The sequence below is a fragment of the Anser brachyrhynchus genome (assembly GCF_964034855.1).
Source record: "Anser brachyrhynchus genome assembly, chromosome: 1".
Lineage (NCBI taxonomy): Eukaryota > Metazoa > Chordata > Aves > Anseriformes > Anatidae > Anser > Anser brachyrhynchus.
In genome coordinates this window covers 21213980-21232152 of record NC_137694.1, presented here as the reverse complement: position 1 = coordinate 21232152, position 18173 = coordinate 21213980, and the positions used below count along the sequence as shown (strand labels likewise).

Sequence of the window (18173 nt, the reverse complement as noted above, 5' to 3'; positions counted from 1 at the left end):
GTTTCAATTTTCTGTGGCTAATTCCAATGATTTACTTTTAGCTTTTCTTGCAGATGGAATGCTTTTTTAGGTCTTGAATTCATAAATTAAAGAAAAGTTCCATTCTTGGGAACATTTGGTCCTTCCAGCAGCTAATTTGAGACAATATGATTTGATATGATTTGTTAAAGGAAAATGTCATTTCTCAGTCAGAAGATAGCCTTAGTTCCTAAGAGTATGTGACCTTTATTGCATCAACTAGGTATGCTCTATTACTTGATGGTGTTAAGTGGGTGAAAGGGATAGGCTAAACCCTGAAGCAGTCTGTCACCCAAAACCACAAAGATGAATTAGGAGGAAGCATAACACTTGTAGCTTGGTGAAACATGCCTCCTGCATAAAAAGCTATCTAGGCTAATGTTGATTTCAAACTTCAGTAGCAATTATTCGTGTGGTGCCACTTAGCCTTCTGCAGCAACAGCACAGGCAGTGGCTCTGCCTGATACTGGACACATCAGCAGCAAAGCACAGATGGGATAGATTATGTTAGGTGTATAAGATCCATTTACAATGCAAATCAAGGCGTGGGGTGCTGTGAAGTTTCCTCAGGCTGGCATCTCAGTGCAAACTGTGTCCATGTAATATCACCAAGAGGGAACTCTAAATTTGAACCTGGACTCAAAAGGCAATGTAAGCAGTCCATGTGCCTGGGACAAGGGTGTAGCGGTTTTACGTGGTAATGTTTTGGTAGCAGAGGGCCATAGGTGTGGCTTCTGTGAGAATAATCTAGAAGCTGCGCCATGTTAGGTAAGGGCCCCACTGCTGACCAGAGCCGAGCCAATAAGTGATGTTGTTTGTGCCTCTGTGAGAGCATATTTAAGACTGGGGAAAAAAACAGCAGCTGGGAGAGTGAGAGGTGTGAGGAACAGCCTTGCAGGTGCCAAGGTCAGTGAAGAAGGAGGGGGAGAGGTGCTCCAGGCGCCGGAGCAGAAGTCCCCTGTGGCCTGTGGTGTAGGCCCATGGTGAAGCAGGCTGTCCCCCTGCAGCCCGTGGAGTACCACGGTGGAACAGGGTTCAATGCTGCAGCCCGTGGAGGAGACCACGGTGGAGCAGGTGGACCTGCACCAACGGAGGCTGCTGCCTGTGGAAGACCCCTGCCAGAGCAGATTCCGGGCCGGACCTGTAGCCCGTGGAGAGGAGACCACGCAGCAGCAGGTGACCTGGCAGGAGCTGCTGCCCGTGAGGGATCCAGGTTGGAGCAGTGTGCTCCTGAGGGATGGGCCCCGTGGTACAGACCCATATCTGGAGCAGTTCTTGAAGGGCTACTGCCTGTGGGCAGCCCACATCGGATCAGTTCAGCAAGGACTGCATCCTGTGAGAGGGACCCCACAGCACAGGGGACGAGAGTGACCAAGAAGGAGCGGCGGAGAAGAAGCGCTATAGACTGACCATAACCCCCATTCCCGCGTTCCCCTGCGTCACTTGGGGGAGGAGGTGAAAGAGGGTGGATGGGGGGGAAGGTGCTTTTGGTTTCTTTCCTTTGTTTCTTGCTTCTCTAGCTTGTTAGTAATAGGCAATAAATCTTACTATCTCCCTATGCTGAGTCTTTTTTGCCTGTCACGATAATTACTTTGCGATCTCCTCGTCCTTATCTCTACCCTTGAGCCCTTTTCATCGTATTTTCTCCTTGTTCCTCTTTGAGGAGGGGGAGTGAGAGAGCGGTTGTGGTGGAGCTCGGCCGCCAACCTGAGTAAAACTACCACAAAAGGACAACACATTTTAATTATTCTTTCATTCTTCCTACAGGCATGACGTTTTTTACTATGTTATATCACTGAAAAAGAAATACACAAAGCATCGCTAAAATCTGATGGTGTGCAAGGCAGACAAAATCAGTCTGTCCATTCTTACAGCCCAATGGTCAACATACCATGTAACTTATGATAGCTGTTGATTCAGAAAGTATTTATTTTTGTATCTATTTATACCCTCCTTATGCCTATGAAGTTCCAAGGAATAGTTTGAGAGTGTACAAAGATGTCATCTCCTGGATGACCTCCAACCTGTTAGAAATACTGTACAGATCTTCATAAGATTCAGCAAATGGGTTTAGATAAGCATTCAAATACCTAAGCTTACTGAACCTTTTAAGGCTTTCCCAAGAAGTTGCTTAGAATCTCTTCTGTGCTCTATCTGTTTTATTATTTATTTGTATTTATTACTCTATCTTTGTAATACCTTATCCATCATGTGCTTTTTAACCTAAACTATTGGAAAAATCTCTGCTTCTGTTTCTTTCCCATTCTTTCAAATGATCTACCTGTTGCAATTATTTGTCTGATGCTACTTTTTCTTTTTTTTTTTTTTTTTTGGTAACAGGAATATGTGACTAGTCTCTGAATCTTAACCTCCTTCTAGCCTGATATAATGTCTCCAGTTCAACAGACTAAGCATAGGCAAAAGATTTGGTTCAGAAGTCTGCATGTAGTACCTGTACGTAATGATTCAGAAGAATCCTAACGGAAATATGATTTATTTGACAAAATAAACAGCACTTGAAGAAAATGATTGAAAATGAGATACCTGCATTTCCTAATCTCAGCTTGTTTTTTAAGCTCTAATCCATTGTCTCATCAAAATCATATCATGATTGTGTGCTGTAGCACTCCATCACCCTCATTAGCCTATAGAAATTCAAAATTTCCTTGACTAAGGCTAGCGCTTTTGTTTGTTTGCTTGGTTTTAGTAACATGTAGATATTTATCCATGCTCCTAAGATTTGAGCAAAAGTATCACTTGGTAACTGTTAAGTTTGGTTTTATGTTTGAGGGGATGTTCCTAGCATATGCTATTGTTTTAGTGTTCCTACTTGATTTCTGTAGCAATGTTTTTTAATCTCACTCCATGTGCATGCAAGGTAATGTCACACAGGTACTCTCAGGAGCTTATAACAGTGATGGAAATTTGTGGAAACTACTCCTTTCTCCACAGAATCCTCATGTAGTAGAGATGTTTTTGGATAAGAAGTAGTGTTTGGCCATTCTAATGGGATTAGAAATTCCTTTTTTTTATTTTTTCCAATTGGAGGATTCTTTGCAGCCCCCTTATAAAGTCTATTTACATTCTGACTTCAGATTGCACATTGGCTGCATGCAAAGTACAGGCTTTCTTTTCCAGCTAATGATCACCTTCATTCCTGTTTATAAAATGTGGTTTATAGCAGTTTCAACCATCTCTTTCTAAACTGTTATAATGCAAATTACAACATTTTCAAAGAACTGAGAAAATTAATTTTATTTTTTCTCCCTTTATTTTGTTAATTCCTTTCCAGAAAAAAAGAAATACAGAGGAAAATAGACAGACTCAAGTTTTATTTTTCCTTATGTTATAGTATAATTGGAATCAGATTTTTGATTATCTGTAAATAGAAATTAGAATTCTTTAGTGCTCCTGCTCGAATAGAGTTCAGCGTTTTGACGTTATACTGAAATAGGGTTGAGAAAGAGTGATGAAGTACCCTGCTCCTTCAGGAAGACATGAGTCACCCATAGGCCTCTATTATATGCCATCTCTGAGCAGATGTATCTAAAACCCTAAGGTATTTCATTTGGCACTAGGGATCTGTGTGTGGGCCACTTGAGTCTGACCCTCAGTGGCTTTGAAGGCAGACACAGTTTAACGTATATGTTTTAGAGGTTAAGAATGTTTAAACTCCTCAAAGCTGAACATCCCAGAAAAATATGATTTTTATGAAGTCTTAAAAATAGACTTATTTTGGATTCCTTGCAAAGTCTGAGTTCTATTTTAATTGAATTGTCTTCTTTCCTCCCTTCCTGTAATGGCTCATACTTTATTAAAACAAAGTGAATTCAGGATGTATGCCTTTCTAACTTTTGAAATATATAGGTGTGGTATGGTCATCTATTCAAAACAGTGTCATCTGCTTTCCTTGCCCTTATTTTAATAAAAACAATTCAAAGTTTTACAGTAGAGAAGTGAATGACCTTGAAAGATGATTGTGTTTCTACTGCAAAGACAAATATTCCCCTATCACTCACTGACCAATTCATCCACGCACAGTCACAGACAGTATTAAAAGCTTCTAGCAGAGTTTAATATATTCACCCTCTCCCTTTTAATAAATGTGTTAGAGGTAGGATTTTTATTTTTTTGGGCTTTTTTTGGTCAGAACCATGCTTGTCTGGATAAAACACACAGGAGAAGTTTCATCTCATCTATCATCTTAAAGTTTGATGTCTAATCTGTACAATTTGTCTAGGTTTCCTCAATAGCTAAGAGCTAAAAAAGGAATCTTCAAATAGTGATTTTTCTCAAATAAAATGAGCTTCAGGTGAGATAGATTGTTTTCTGGACACACCATTTTTTTTTTCCTTCCTGTTCCACTTTACAGAAGGAGTCTATACGAACCATTTAAACTAGGCATACAACTTTTGGCTAACTGAAAGTAGATGATGCTAATGTTAGGCAAGTGTCTTGAATTAATTTTGGTATGTAAACTAGACAGATTTTCTGCATGTGTTAAAACCACAGGATTCCTGTCTTCTTCAAATTAATCTCTTACAACCACATTCTTATGTAAATATATTGCAAACCTAAATTTATTCCTAATCACAATGAATACAGATCTGGGCTTTCATATGTCTCCATAGCTAGCCTAAGATTGATCAGAATAAGGATGTCTCTTGTTGGATCTTTACAGGTATTTGTAATGCTCTAATTGGACGGATGGACTTCTCTGTGCTGCTACAAAACAGCAGCAGTAGGGTGGGATTCATGTCACATGGTCTATTCAGAAGTATAGACGTTCTTATTGTATGTGTCAAGGTAACAGAAGATGACTGGAAAGATTAGCTTCAGTTTAGGAACTTTGTTATCAAATTTGGAAGTAGAGGTCTCGATTCTGCTGCCTATATGGAATGCCATTTAAAATGTTTTTAAATATCTGTGTATCAGATTTGTCACAGATCTTATATGGATCTCTGTTTCTGGATTGACAGTTACAAACACATTAGAATGTCTGAAATTCAGATAAAGGCCTATGTTAAGGCAATCAAACTGTCCGAAGAAGTTGTATGTTAATAAGACCCCCTTGCAAAAAATAGCAAACAATTCACACCTCAGCATTATGAATTCAGACTACTTAGGAAGCACAAAGGGAGTCAACCAATAGGGAAGAAACTGTCTGAAGGATTAATTAATGATCATAAAATCATAGAATAGTTTGGGTTGGAAGAGGGACCATAAAGATAATCTAATTCCAACCCCCCTGCCATTGGCAGGGACACCTCCCACTAGACCAGGTTGCTCAAAGCCCCATCCGACCTAGCCTTGAGCACTTCCAGGGATTCGTGATATCAACAACTTCTCTGGGCATGATATTGACAATAACTGCTAGTCATGCAGCATCGTTCTTGGCAGTCTACTCAGATATTTGCAGCCTCAATTTGTTCTCCACAAAACAAAACAAACAAACAAAAATTCAGGGATTTACCAGCAGCATATGTTTTGGCCACTGGATCTTGCTTTTGTGCTGCTGAGGGTGTCTACTCAGGGTTTTTTTCTATTCTTGCTCCCCTTTTCTTGGATTCAGGAGTGAGCACCTGGAAGTAGCTAAGAGTGATGGACTGGAAATGAGGCAGAAAGAAGACACTTCGTGACTGCTCACTATCTCAGACTGCTCACTGCCACTCACATGACCTTCAAGATTTCTTACCTCCTTTGCGTACGATGTTCTCTGATCACACGTTCAGGGCTCGCAGGGGCTATTATCCTACAGCAGCACACTGCAGCACTGAGGTAGCACACTACAACCCCATCCATACCAGCTTCGCATCTATGCTTTTCAGCAGTGTTGGCCTCTGTCAGTCCCACTCTGCTTCACAAGACCAAGGCTTGTGATGAGGTGCTTTGCTGATAAGCATGCCCTTACGTGAACACTCTGTGAATACAACATACTTACAGAACATGTCACATATGACATGAAACTGTACTTGACAGCAATGACTGGAAAGAGTGCAGTAGAATTCCTTTTTGGAATACTTTTCCTTTTTTTCCCTACAAATTCCTTTTGGAAATACAGTCAGTATAGGAGCCAAAGTAATGTGAGGCAATCAGCCCCCAAACAGTTGAAAGGTTACTATTATACGTATACAAACAATTTGTATCATACTAGATACTTTAATTGTTTTGGAATGTCAACATTTCAGGAACATGTCTGGTTCTCTCTCCAGCATGCTTCGATGCAAGATGCACTGTTTTCCCTTCCCTTCCCTTCCCTTCCCTTCCCTTCCCTTCCCTTCCCTTCCCTTCCCTTCCCTTCCCTTCCCTTCCCTTCCCTTCCCTTCCCTTCCCTTCCCTTCCCTTCCCTTCCCTTCCCTTCCCTTCCCTTCCCTTCCCTTCCCTTCCCTTCCCTTCCCTTCCCTTCCCTTCCCTTCCCTTCCCTTCCCTTCCCTTCCCTTCCCTTCCCTTCCCTTCCCTTCCCTTCCCTTCCCTTCCCTTCCGTGCCCTTCCCTGCCCTTCCCTGCCCTTCCCTGCCCTTCCCTGCCCTGCCCTGCCCTGCCCTGCCCTGCCCTGCCCTGCCCTTCCCTTCCCTTCCCTTCCCTTCCCTTCCCTTCCCTTCCCTTCCCTTCCCTTCCCTTCCCTTCCCTTCCCTTCCCTTCCCTTCCCTTCCGTGCCCTTCCCTGCCCTTCCCTGCCCTTCCCTGCCCTTCCCTGCCCTGCCCTGCCCTGCCCTGCCCTGCCCTGCCCTGCCCTTCCCTGCCCTTCCCTTCCCTTCCCTTCCCTGCCCTGCCCTGCCCTCCCCTCCCCTCCCCTCCCCTCCCCTCCCCTCCCCTCCCCTCCCCTCCCCTCCCCTCCCCTCCCCTCCCCTCCCCTTCCCATCACTAATATGTAGAGGTGCATAAGCATTATTATACTTAAGGGAAAAACTTCTACGCAGTACAACTATAAGAGATGTCCCATCAAAGTCAGTGATGAAGTCCAGACTAGAGGTTAGTTACAACCTTTTATTCAGCAGAGAAGGAATCAATAATTAGGAAATTTGGAAAAGAATCCTGTTTCCTCCATTTTCATATATTTTTTTCCTTTTTAGCTTTAGCAATGAGAAGAAAATCCATATGTGATTGTTTACTTAGGCATCTAAATTAAGGATTTATAACTTTATTACACAGACAACAAATTTAGTCAGAAAGGTTTATGTTTGTCTAATGTTCTGGGCAAATAATGGCTTTAATAAACTACATTTGAAAGGAAGACACAGCCTTTCTTTTCCATTTCTTTTATAGCAACCTGACCTGGACACTAGCTAAATGCCAGAAAACCTGAGGCAGTGATGAAATCTGGCTGCTTGCCAATACCACTGACTCAACTCACTGCAATGCTGAGTCTTATGTAGAAGCCTATGGCGCAGTGACAGAATTGCTTTCAGCTTGGCAAGAACAGTATAAACAGACCTATGGGCTGAGTCTACAAGTGCACAAGAGAACTGTAAACAACTTGACTTCAAGAATCCCAGCTGAATAACATATCATGTTCTACTACAGTTACAATGCTAGTTCTCATGAATGTAACCTTCACAAAGGATAAAAGCCACAGAGAAGGTTTCATGGTGCACATTTCTTTCTGTATCAAACATACAGAAGGGAAAAAAATCTGTTAGTTTGAGAGCAAACAAAAGAAATCTCGTTGTCATTTAAACAAAAAAGCAAAACCCAACAAAATAGCAAAAAAAAACCCTTATACAAATTGTAAAAATTTACACTACTCATTAAAGTATTCTCCTATGTAAATCAAAAGAATTAAAAATGCTATCTCAGTTCTTGGAATTATATCTTTGTTATCTGAACCCAGGAGCCAAAACAGTTTGCTGCTTTTTCAAGAATTCAAGAAAACAAGGGGAGCTAATGATGTGTGTTTACTTTCTATGGATGACCATTGTGGTTTGAAGGCATAAACACAACCAGTTTTACAGTGATACGTATTTTTCTTTAATAAGCTTAATAGCAAAATCATGCATCACAAATTGATAACACACCCTTAAAGCCATTTCTCAAGCTGCAAAGGAAAGTGTCTGCTTTTCTTAATTTTGCCTAAATCTTGTGAAACATGTCTGCAAACCATCTTGCATCGCAGAAATATTTAATGAATCAGCACGTATGGAAAGAATGATGAATTAAGGTCTTACCATTTAGGAAAAAGTCTTCCCTATTGTTTTCTAATATCAAAGTATAACGATAGAATGCTACGTTTGTAAACATTTCAGTTGAAAATAATGAAAACAATTTAATGTGACCTGCATGTTTGTTTACAGTGCCTGCCTACATATAGAAACAGCAGTTGGGAGAAAGTACTCAGTTGTGCTGGGCCAGGCAGCATCAGCGTGCATCCTTCAAAAGGGAATGTAGGAATGTAGGTATGCCCATACATTGTATGAATATGCACACATGTACATACTTTTATGTGGACATCTTTGCAAACTTTTTGTGGATGCCTTTTCTGATGCCTTATACACCATGAGCAGTCTGTGGACAGGAAGTTGAGAATCACTGTTGTATTGCATCTTATTTGAAATATGATTAACATAGACAGATCTGCAGCAGAAAACAGTGAAACTGCTTGGAAAGTGTCGACCCACTAGATAGATTCCGTAGAATTCTAAGGAAGAAGGGAATTGCTTATATAGTATGAGCTCCAGCTTGTTGGGGTTATTTTGTTCTGATGTCATTTTAATCAGATATTCATCGTAGAAGGTTAATCAATTCATAAATTCTCAGAGTTTTACTTGGCAATTGGAATTAGAAATGACCTATATAACTCACGTAGTCTATGTCCCAATCCCAGCACAACACCATCTAATGTGTTTCTCGCAGGTGTGTGTTTGCCAAACTCCTGCTTTTCCCCTCTAGCCCCTTCAAATTCTGCCAGGGTAAAAATGCTACAACCTTCTCAGACAATCTATCTGGTCCTTAGCTTAGAGTGAGAAAGTCCTAAAATCATAGGTCATAAAACAAAATCATAAATTGTATCAATCATTCATATTGAAAGGGACCTCAGGAGCAATCTGGTCCATACTCCTGTTCAAACCAGGGTCAAGTTGAGGTCAGACCCATGTGGCTGAAGGCTTTATCTAGTTGTGTCATGAGAATCTCCGAGAACAGACAAACTACACAGCTTCTCTGGGAAACTTCTTCCAATGCTTGATGGTCCTGAAAAGGAAAAATTTTCTCATTACACCCAATCTTAACCTTAACCAATCTTAACATGCTTGTTTCAGTTTATGCACGCAGTCTTTTGTCCTTCTGCCATGGTCCTCCATGAAGACCCTGGATCCTGGTTATTTTCTTGATACCCTTCCCATAGATTCTGGGGGAGCAGCTCTTTGGTCCTCCTGAAGCTGCTGTTACTCCAGATTTAACAAGCCTAGCTCCCTCAGCCCCTCCTCACATTGCAAGTTCTCCAGTCCATGACTATCTTGGCAGCCCTCCACTGAACTTGTTTCAGTTTATTCATATCTGTCTTATACTGGGAGGTCAAAAACTGCACACAGTACTCTAGCTGTGGTCTGATGGTCTGACAAGGTTTGAGTAGAGGAGGATAATACCATCCTTTGATGTACTGGCTCTGCTCATGTTAATGCAGCCCAGGAGACTGTTGTTCCTCTTTGATGCTGGAGCACTGTAGGATCGTGCTCAGCTTGTTGTCTGCCAGACCCCAGTGTCCTTTACTGCAGAGTTGCTCCCCAGCCCTCTGTCCCCAGATGGTATGATTCATGAGCAGTTTGCATTTTCTATTGTAGCGATCATGATAAATTAAAAAATAAGTTATGACTTGACTTGTCATAAGAAAAATCATTGTTAAAGTGAGTTTTGGGATATTATAAATCACAGTAACCTATACAGAAAGTTTATAACGCTACAAATTCAACAGCACAAAATGATGACTCATGAGTCTTTGATGACTCATTTATAATTTCTGTAGGCTTTACTGGCAATTGTGGCTAATAACTAGAAAATTATTAATCTGCTATATAGCCAAAGGGTAAAATATTGTACGTAAGGATAAATACATTACTGAGCAAATTGCAGAAACCATAGATGAAAGGCTAGTTGTGATTGTACTGATATTCATTGATAAACTGTCTTTTCTAAATAAGTGTCTCTGATGGTACATACATGCAACATTTTAACAATGCCCTTTGTACAATGATTTCTAAATTATCATACACATTTGATGTCACATGTATTGGGAAGATGGCTGTCTTCCTTCTTTTCTCTTCTTAACTGTCATTTGTGGCCATTACCAATACAAAGGCTTTAAATACCGAGCAGGCAGAGGATGCTCTAAAACCAGGGGGGTGGAAAGGGGATAGATGTCAATAGCTTTGGCATATTTTCCTGAGTTTGGTGTCTCACTTTATCCAAGGGCAGTAGCTGAAGGTCCTTACACTTTTTAAGGCTCTGAGTATGATATATGGGCTAAATTATTCTGTTGCAAGAGAAAGAATGTAATTCAGACTTTTTATTTCTTGGAAGACACTCAAAAACTTGGGGAGCATCTCTGAAGTGGGGGAACAACTTAGGGGCATAGTGCCATTCAGTTGTCAGTGGTGTTCCTCAGCCCCTTAGATGCTAACAGATTTTGGCTTCATTGTATGGTATTAGCTGATAAGATAAAACTGAATTAATAATAATAAAATATTTGGAGGTTCTAGTAAGGTGGGAGTGGGTTAAAATGAAATTGCTCACATTCAAACTCACTTTTCTGATTGTATGTCTAAGTTAAATTTGAGTTACCAATGCTGACACAGTCATTTGCAAGTGACAGTTTGGATATAGGAAAAATCTCCCCAGAGAAGGTGTTTTCATAAGTCTTTGTTTAATATAAATAAACTATTTTCAAAAGTAACTGGTTTCACAAGTCTTTGTCTTTTTCAGATATTGGGCAATTTCAAACTGTAATGTACTTGGGGCCCAAATCAGAAAGCCATGAAACAACTCTGATAAACTTAATTCAAATACACAGAAGCATTTTATGTCCAGTTTGCCAAAGTATACATTTTTGTCTGAATGATATACATATATAAATTCTTATGGAATTCCTCCCTTCTGGAAATGGTAATATTTTCTTTATTTAAAATGCAGTCAATACTGTTCTTGCTATTGCATGAAATTTTATTTGCATGTTTAAAAACAGCTTTGGAGTTGTGTGTAGGAAGCAATAGCTTTGCTTTTTATTGTGTTTTGCTTCTAATGTGCAGCACTGCAGGTTTTGAGGCAAAAATTATTACAGTCAGGGTACTTGAGTGGAATTTATTTTACTCATTTTCTCACTGTATGGCAGAGATATGATCTCAGATCATAGAACCAGTTTCATTTTGCACTTGGCTTAGATATAAAGGAGGAAAGCAGAAAAAGCCAATTTGATTAAATTCATTTTTGTTTTAAATTCTTCTTCATGTCTGTTTTTATGAAAGTAAAAACAGATGCAAAGGTATTACATATTCTCAATCAATCACAGCATAAACTGCCTGAAATTCATTGTTGAAACCTGAACAGACACAAACAATATTACTCACTCCTTTTTTTTTTTTAAATCCTTCTTAAGTGCCAAGTGACTGGCTACATTGAAAAGAATTTCTTTTACAGGGTGCAGGGCTGTTAAGAAAAACTCAAATTTTAGCAAAGAGATCTTATCTTTTCCTTTGTTCTGACAGATAATCCACTTTACTGTATTATATGTATGGTCATGGGAAGTTACATTACAGAGCAATAGATATTTAAGGAAAGTGAATTAATTTGTTGCATTTTTCTTAGGTTTCCAGTTGTGATTATTAATGCTGAATGTGATTCAAGTTTGATTCCAAAGGTACTAATTTTTACTTTGTATTAACATAGCAATTGTTGTAAATGAAGCATTTCACACCGTGTCTGTGAATTCCCAATTGGAACTGAAACAGTTCCAGTTACTCTCAGATAACCTTTGGTTGTCTAGAACATATTTTTCAAATACATGGACCTTAAATAAGATTTGAAAAAAAAACACAAAGTAGCTTTCCACAAGGCTTTCTTCCATTGTGCAGGCTAGAAATCTATGGATGCATCAAAGCTGTATAATGAATGATGCTGTTGCCTGTAGAATCTTGTGTCATTCATTGTAGAAATTGATAGCAAGTGTGGTCAGGGACTATGCTAAACTGTCCCATAATTACTTCTTGTAATTATACCTAATTATAACTGTCCTATAATTACTTATTGTAACTAAATGTTATATACCTATAAATAGTTATAAATACTTATTGTAACTAAATGTTTTCTTAAAGACTAGGACCCACAGAAGTCCTTCTTGATTTTGCCATAGGATTCCTTTGAATTGCTAAGGAGTTGTACTAAACTTTTTTTCTGTATGTGTTTTCTGCAAAATCATTGGAAAATTTGGATTTTGAAAATATCTAACTCTGTGTTAGCATCTTTCTATCCATACAGGACTTCTCTATCAAAATTAATGGGCACATTTAGTTTGATTTCACACTATCCTAGTTCCTTACCTATAATAATAATACTCTCCATTTAGCTCACAATATTGGGATGAAAGTATATAAATATTATCAAACTTTCAAATATGGCAGTGGTGATAACGGTAAAAAAGCTCATGAACAAATGGATGGGGCTGATTTCATGGCATGTAGTAACCTGAGCACAGGGCTTCATGAAGGCAAATAAGGAAAGGCAAAAAATTAAAAAGCTGCTCATAAAGTGAACACTGTCCATCTTGAGAACTGAGCTTCAGGTTTAATAGAAAAAAATTATACTAATTAAGAATTTACTGTACTGAATACACAAAGAAAAGCTGAATTATTAATGCATAAGCAACCTTAGTTATAGCATTGTTTAGGTTTGAAAACCTTGACTTTGCTGTTGTAATGCTAATTTTTTAACATCTGTTTTGCAGATGTTACATGCATATGGACATATATATACATAAGACTTTTGCGATTTTTACTTATGTTGCAAATGTAATCTTTTACTATAGAAAGAAGGTGGAAACAGTTACAATAGACTAAATAAAAAATATCTTTAGAGGCTTCAAAAATTAGTGAAATATGTTTAGCCATCCAGTTATGGAGTATTTTATTCCTTCAGGAAAATCTGCTGGTATATACTCTGCTTGAAGTTTGTGATTAATTGACAAAAAGAGATTAGAGTGGTTCTTCTAGGTCTAAACTCAGAAAAAATCCTAGAGAAGAAATCTAAACCCTATTTAAAGTCACTAGGAGTTTTACCATTTGCTTTAGTTTATAAGAATTTAACCTTAATTACTTTAAATAGAAGCAATTGATTATTCTTGATTAGTTGCTTTGCAAATAAAGCAAATAAGTGCTGACTATGTTTTGGAACAGTTGGGAAAAACAGATGCTCATACCAAATAAAAAAAAATATCAATGAGCTCTATATAATTATGGCACAACTTTCTAGCAGCACATTGTGACTTTACTATAGAGACATTATACTTCCAACGCAAGTGCTGTGCATTAATCAGTTAATGTGTGTGAAGGATTTTGAAGAGCTGCTTAAGTGCTGATCATTAATAATAATTTACCCAATGTAAAGTTTTACTATATGCCAGACATAAGCATGGTTTCCTAGTTGTGTCAAAACTTGCCAAAACTGTAATTGCAGTGAAAGAAGTAAACTGGCCAGGTGCCCAGCAGATATTAAAAGACATTGTTTAGTATGTGACACTTGCAAGAATGAAGACTCATTCAAAGCTGGCAGAAAATAAAAGTATATTTTCATATGCATTGACTGTTAAAATTCAAGTTCTTGTAAAATTCAGGGATTTAGAATATTATTCAAAATGTGTTAAATTTAATGCTTCACTGGCAACATTTAGACACTCTTCCATAATGCCAGTGCAAGAAGAATGACTAGTAAATTAAAGGAAAACAAATTGAAGACACTAAGAGATCACTGAGGTCAAGAACCTGATGACATTTTAAAAAGATGATTTATATGTAACATAACTATAAGCATACATATTTTAAAAAGAAAATATGATTTGTAAAGGAGGATAATCTTGAAACTATAACTATAAATACTTTTTAAAAGATATGTTATAAATCTTTACACAGCATAATCAAAATTCTGTTGATTTTTTTTGCTGTTTTCCTTTTCATAATTTGTTCAATTCTCAGTCAGATGATAAAATACACCGCTGTGGTCATGATACTGAGCTGATGCTGATACAATTTGATCTTACATAGCATACCTGTCTATGCAGTAGGCTTGTTATATTTATTGACAGCAACTCTTTCATGCTTGATTCTTCCAAAATAAGCAGAAATATTTGATTTAGCTGTCAGATACTCAATCATTCACTCACTTACCATGGTTATTTAATCTAATCATGATGGTTTTTTCATGTTTTCCAGTTTGCTTAATTGAGGTAATTATCCATCAGTATAACCTACATAAAAAATATGATGACATTGGTAATGTTGGCAATATTGCAAACAACAGCATTATGTACTGGATGAAGATATAGAGTGGAAATGGCATATAATGCATTTAGTGCAGATACACTGGTCAAGGTTATCGGCTTCAATAATGACAAAAAGCACGGAAAACCACAAAAATGCTATGCGTTTTGAAAGAATCACAATAAAATTGTTAAATCTACATGGAATGCCTTATCGAACTGTTTACACATTATAGATTGTCATTTTAATGACATAAAATTTAATGCAGGTGCCTGGCATATACAAAGTGTTTTAAAATACTGATTTTTCTACACTGGTTCTACTGCCTTCAAGCTTGAAATATTGAGCCATTAGGGAAAAACGAACTGAGAACAAAAAGAAAGGGATTTCATTTGTCAAATCTCCAAAAACTAAAGATGTTTCATCATTACTGAAAGCATATAAATTATTAAGAAATAAGTGACATGACCAAGTAAGTAATTTTATGAAATATACAGTGCAAATGTCTATCTGGGACATATTTGCTGTCTTTTATCAATTATGATTTTTTTGTACATGTGTAGGATGAGATATCATTAAACCATTCCCTAGACTAGGGCAAGGTTAAAAAATGCTCTTGCAAGCAAATGTTATTAAACTACTTTCTTTACAAAATGAAATTGTTTTGTATTGTTATTATGGTTGTCAATTAAGTACAGCAGGCCCTGTATCTTGTAAATGTTTGAGAAATATATGAAATTTTTCCTTTGTACTGATGCTTACTGTCTCAAGTAAGTCATAAGTATTGTTTGGTGGATGCTGAAATATTCAAATAATAATAGTTAAAAGCATTGCATAGCTCTTTCCAGGATTCATCAAGCCCGACTCCTGACACCACACAGGTCTACCCAAAAATTCAGACCATAAGACTAAGAGCACAGTCCAAATGCTTCTTAAACTCCGGCAGGCTTGGTGCTGTGACTATGTCCTTGGGCAACCTGTTTCAGTGCTTGACAATCCTCTCAGTGAAGAACTTCTTCCTGATACCTAGCCTGATTTTTTTTTTTCAACAAATCAGACTGTTGGAAATCTAAGAAATAGTACTTCATAAGAAGCAGAAATAAGTAAAAAAAGAGAATATGGAACTGGAAGTCTGAATAAAGGAGAACATGAATAATTTTGAAAATGTTTCCTTCACTGAGTTGTAGTCTAAGTCTTTTGTTGTGTCTTTCTTCATAGGCTTTGTTAATGTTCAGCACGTGGGGAACACGAAGAGAAATAACAGCTCCCTTTGCTACTCTAATTATTTCCATACTGCACAGCATTAAAGAAATTAGTTATTGATTGTGTTGACATTTATAGCTAATCATTTTTTTAGTGTTTCAGAAGAAAATATCAACTTAATAATGAATACTTTGCACAGTGAAATTCTTCAAACAACTTAAAATAATGAAGAATCACTACAAGAGCAGGGTAAGATTTTTTTCTGGTTGAAAAATTCAGTTTAGTTAAATCAAATATTAACAATAGATATTTATTGCTTCCAGCAGTACAACTGAAAACAAACAAACAAACAAACAAACAAACAAAACTATAATGGGGACACATTTTTGGCCAAATGTGAAAAAGCCAATAGTCTGGTGGTTAGGACATATGCCTGAAGTATGACAGTATGAACTAAGCCAGAAGACATATGCCTGAAGTATGATCATCCTCTCTCAGACTCATAAAAGGTTCTTAAATCTTATCTCACAGGGTAAGTGCCCTAGCCATTAGCTCCTTTGTGCATTGGCTTCCTTCTGTTTAAGGCTTTGTGAAGGGTTTTGCATTTTGTCCAGTCTGTAAGAAAAAGATCCATCTCAGTATTTTACAGGCTGGAAAACCTGTTTCCCATCCAGCTCCATTTGAAATCAAGTATGTTATTACTCCTTATATGAAGTTTTTCCTTTAAGGTCATGAAACGTTGAAATTGACAGAAATTTGCAGGTTTTATTCAATTCTCTCACTTTCCAGCAGGTATTGACCCATAGACACTTGCTTTTAGTATGTTATCAATTTAAAGAGGGGTACTTTGATCAGCTTTGAGAGCCCTTCATATAGCCCCATAGAAAACAAAATAACTTCTAAAGTGCAGCTCACTTTGCTGAATAAAGCCTTATGAAGACTGGCAGTTCACAGCTATGTAAATTCGGGGCAGATAAGCTGTATGTTTGATAAGACCAAACCCCAACTCTGGTCTCTTCAACAACCACTGGCTTTTTGCAGATGAGCTGAGGACTGGTAATACACTTCCCTGATAGTGGGCCTGTCATTCACACAATTTCTTGACAGTGTTTCCAGCTGAATTGTTGTCTGAAATGTGGCTCTTTGTCATTGCAGTTAACAGTAGCTGAAAATAAATGCTATTAGGATAAGTGGATACATGTCACTCCTGTGGGGTTTTGCCTACAGTTTATAAATAACTTCTGAGAAACTGGTAACCTATCTGCTTGACATAATATCAGATAAATTTCTGATAAATTATCTGAATTTCATCTTTTTTTTTTTTTTTTTTCTGGTCATTCCCTTCTGTTTTCCAGAAAGAATGAGGCATTTGTTTTTTATTTGGAGAGACTGTGAATATATTAAAAGCATTATTTGTTCAGTCCTGTTGGAAACACAATGGCTATGTTTGTACTGGGAAACTGAACAGTTCAGGCATGGGTTCAAGCACTCACTGCGATTAACTATGCTGTTAATTGTTAGCATGATCCTTAACTTGGTTTTTGTCTGTGCCAACTGTGCCTGGGCACAACTGGGGAGTCACCAGGGACAGGGGATCATTCCTAATAGGCCATTTCAACTTGGCTAACCTGTTCTGGGAGGGAAGAAGGCTTAGCTATATGGGCTAATATGAGCTATGTGGTGCCAGCTGGCCTCAGGACCACAGAAAGATCCATGGACCATTTAATTCACTGGTGTAGATGTAGCCAGTAGAACTATGGCCAGCACAACAAAACATGAAAAAAAAAAGTTTCAGCAGTTTTTTTCAGTTATTTTCAGTTTGATGTCAGCAGCACTCCAAATTACTTTTTCTTAGATCTGCATAAAAGCTTATTTTCTTGAAAATAAAATATGATTGTTACATTAGAAAGAATTATCTCTGCTCTTCTAGTTTAAGATGCCCAAGCTAGGAAGTGCTCTAGGGAAGCATTTTCATGGTGCTCTGAGTGATTTCATACTTATCTATTTAATTATCTTCTCTCATAAACTCTGCTATGTAACAGTAGGTAGTGTTCTACCTTGTTCTAATTAATGAATCAGTTAATGGACAACCTGCAGAGTCACAGTATGCTAATTTAGAGACATTCTAGTTAATTTGGTGAAACCTACTGATTCAGTTCAATCTGTCCACCATTTGGACAAATAAAGTAGAACAGCCCTTCCAGATAGAAACCAACAGTCTCTGTAAAGATGGAATTGAAAACAAAGAACTGTTTCTTTAAATCTGAAAAAGAATACCCCTTGAATTGATGCTTCTTTAAGGACTTCCACATGAATAATACATTAGAGATGTGAAGAAGATACCTATGGTTGCATATTAACATGCATTTCTAAGGCACATCCTGCACATGTGGCTCTTCCATGCTCAACCCATTTTTGTGTACAAAGAAATGAAGACCGTGGGATCCTGAAAGCCTGTGAGGTTAGGATGGATATACAGTAGCTACAAATAATAAACA

At 37.9% G+C, this 18173-nt stretch overlaps 1 long non-coding RNA gene across 1 annotated transcript in view; it reads right to left on the bottom strand.

Annotated features, from left to right (window-relative positions):
• Positions 1–6998: 6998 nt before the first annotated feature.
• Positions 6999–18173, bottom strand: part of LOC308194458 — a 31970-nt gene continuing 20795 nt past the window's right edge. Inside the window, exons 2-3 of the long non-coding RNA XR_013950538.1 lie at positions 14380–14459; positions 6999–9202 (exon numbers count right to left, since the gene is read on the bottom strand). This is a non-coding gene — a long non-coding RNA (uncharacterized lncRNA). The remainder of the gene's footprint in view (positions 9203–14379; positions 14460–18173) is intronic.